Here is a 3,314-nt window from a genome sequence, read left to right on the forward strand (position 1 = left end):
ACACACACACACACACACACACACACACACACACACGCACGCACGCACGCACGTACCTGCATGCACGCGCACAGAAATACACATTCTACTCACTTACTCTCATAATCTCTTCATATACACGCACAGGCCAAGCAAAATGGCACCTTAGGGTGCAAAATGAAAGGCGTTCAGCTTAGAGGAGAAAAGCTGAGGTTTAAAGAAAGAGAGGAAGAGGGAGAGCAAAAAGCAGGGGTTGAAAGAAGACAGACTGTTTTTATGATATCATATTTTTGTTCATTTAGCCCTATCCGTACGTCGTGTTTTAATATCGTATCCTTACGACGTGGGGAACTCTGTGCCATCACTTTCCAAAGAGGAATTTTACTCGTTAATCCGATCCGCACGCTTTGCATAGCAGTTAGTCATAATGATTTTTTTGAGAATTTCTGAAAGTTTCAAAGAGATCCTCGTACTAGAAGTATTCTAAAACGTGAAGAATACAACCCCAGGGGTACAAAATGACCCCAGGGCGTACAGATAGAGATAATGATCATTTATATATCTTATAAATGAAATTGTCGTGCGCCTAATTTCGAGCTGTCGTGTCACACACATATCTATATATTCAGAAATGCACACTCGGGCACTCACGTACAAACACATCCTCATGCACGTGTGTACAGTGCTCTAACTCTTGTCTTCAACAATATCTACAAATAATAATATAAAAACAAAGGTTAAATAATCATGAGCATTCTCCACTTTTTGAAGGTAAAATCCTCAGGGCAGCAACAGAAACACGTCGAAGAGAAGTAGTAACAGCAGTCACATGCAACGCAAGTACTGAACAACGTACCTCTATTTTTAGAACCATACTACTTCTTGTCTCCAAAATCAATCCCCGTGCCATCGATTTACAATTAAGTCAGTGACCTGTCAGGGTGATTGCAATCAAAGTATTTAATAAAGCCACACATCCCCGGGGACCAGATCGATGCTGGGTTAACGCTCTTTGACAGCAGCTTTCATTCAATAGAACAGGGTGAAAGGTCAAACCAATACCGCTAACGTGTTTTTCTTACTGTTATAGATAACCTTTGCTTCTGCGAGCTCGTAGAAATCTTCTTAATTTCAAACTTTAAACGACCTTAAGGTTCAGGTAGTTTTTTTTTTAATCGACGGGCTTAAAATAGAAAGTTCATGACTAATTTTCACCTTGACCCTTAGCGGCATTTCCAGTACTTTCATATAACCAGTTTACATGCAATAAGTTGACTTTTCCAATTACTTTTGAATTAAGACTAAAAAAACCAAAACCAAAAACAAATAAAACAAAACCGAGAAACGACGGCTTTCTTCACTCCACCATGAGCTTTTAACGACTATTTGAGACGACCGGTACGCTGAATGTTTCTGATCAGCTAAAGGAATAAGTACCCAACAGTCCATTAACCAGGTCACCTTCCGTTTGGCTTTTATTTTTCTTCTATACTATAATGAGATAGATTTTTTTCTGCCGAATTCCGAACAAAATGATTTCACAGATTTCGAGTATAAGACCTGGGCAAAAGTACTAAAAAAACAACCTGACCCTTCTTCCTCACCCACTATTTTCTCCTTCGTCGTAAGAAGGGGGAGAATTCCCATAAAACACATTTACGCAAACATAAACTGTTTTATATGCCAAATGTAAAGCCCTGACCTCTGTTAGCTAAGACAGTGCCTTAATTATAACACTTTCAATGGCAGGTATGTCATTACGTTACGTCAAAGGTGCGCCAATTTAACAAATCGTTGTGGTCTGTCTTCTTTTGATCTTGTTTTGCGTCGTGTAATTACCCCCCCCCCTCCCCCACGACGGAATTATTCATTAACTTGACTGCCATCAGTGTCAGTGCAGGTTGAACAAGTTTCCATATTTACGTTTCTCAAAGTTCTACTTTCTTTCAGTGAGGACTCTTAAAGATTGTACTCAGCGTCTTATGAGGCTGCCTGCTGTTGTTACTTGTTTTTGCCTTCAACCTTTGCCAGGATTTTATTTTCGTTTTTCAATTTTGTTCACCCATTAATTTATGAAGTACACTCGATAAAAGTGGCACTAATTTCTACCCCTGAATGATGATGCATTGAAAGTGGTTCGCATGTAAATGTTTGAGCACCGCTTCTTACAAAAGAGTCTTGGCCAAAGCACACACAAAACACATAAAACCCAAACAAAACAAACTAGAAAAAGAAGTTTTCGTAAAAGAAATGCGAAGTATCGACTGACACAAAATCTGTAACAAGGAGCGAAGGTGACCTCTAAGCGGCCAGAGATGTTGATGTAGCAATGAGAGCTACCTGGAGGAGATGTACCTGTCTAGAAGAACATGGTTACTCTTAGTTTATTTGTCCCTTGCCCATTTCTTTGAAATTGACGCCATCTGATTAGTAGAAAAATGTGTGTATGATAGTGTCAAATAGTGTATTACTTTCATAATCATTGAACCGAGTTAATGTTACAGATAGAAATGTAGGGAATATAGACGTATGTCAAGGATTTGTGATTAATGATAATTGCAGATAACGAGTCATTCAAAAAAGTGTCCTCAAAATCCGATGGCGCCCTCAATAGCGAAGAGTTTGCGAACAGAGTTACCCCACTTGTGGGAAAAACAATAAAAGTGAGCCTAACAAACTGTGCTATTCCAATTATTATTCTGCAGGGGAATCAAAAGAGAGCTTCAAAACAAAGACTGCAGAGCCATCTGAACCTATGCGCGGACTTTCTCGGACACTTTTTTCTCCACTCGGGATCGAACTCGGGTCTCCCTTCCTGCGTGTGACAGCGAAGAGCCTAACCGCTACACCGCAGACCCCGGTCAAGTAGATGTAAGTGACAGATGTAATCTTAATCTCATGAGAACTCCACTATGCAGCACAGTTTCCGTTCTTTCGTGGTAAAGTTGTTCCCGCATCCGGTCCGGACATTGGGGATTGCCTTGTTAGTGAGACAATTTCCTGGGCCTAAAGTAAAGTAACGTTGTTCTCGCATCCGATCCGGACATTGGGGAATTGCCTTGTTAGTGAGACAACTTCCTGGGCCTTCGGCATATTGTGGTAGGGTGGCCAGTTCCTTTCCACGCTGCCTTTACTTCTCCAACTCGAAGTCAGGTAGGCCTACCCGACTGCTGGGTGGGCAGGACGGGGCGAAAAAACTCAGTGTCCGAACCGAGGCTCGAACCCGGAGTTCCGCTTCGGAGACGAGCGCACTAACCGCTCCACCACTGCACCCTTGTGGTAGTAGCTTGGGGTTCACCCCCCCACCTCTCTCTCCCTCTCTCCCTCTCTCCCTC

At 41.9% G+C, this 3,314-nt stretch overlaps 1 protein-coding gene across 1 annotated transcript in view; it reads right to left on the reverse strand.

The window, feature by feature from the left end:
• Positions 1–3,314, reverse strand: part of LOC101847433 — a gene marked incomplete in the record, with an annotated part of 63,318 nt that overhangs the window by 29,737 nt on the left and 30,267 nt on the right.

The sequence above is a fragment of the Aplysia californica genome, unplaced genomic scaffold (genome assembly GCF_000002075.1).
Source record: "Aplysia californica isolate F4 #8 unplaced genomic scaffold, AplCal3.0 scaffold00268, whole genome shotgun sequence".
Lineage (NCBI taxonomy): Eukaryota > Metazoa > Mollusca > Gastropoda > Aplysiida > Aplysiidae > Aplysia > Aplysia californica.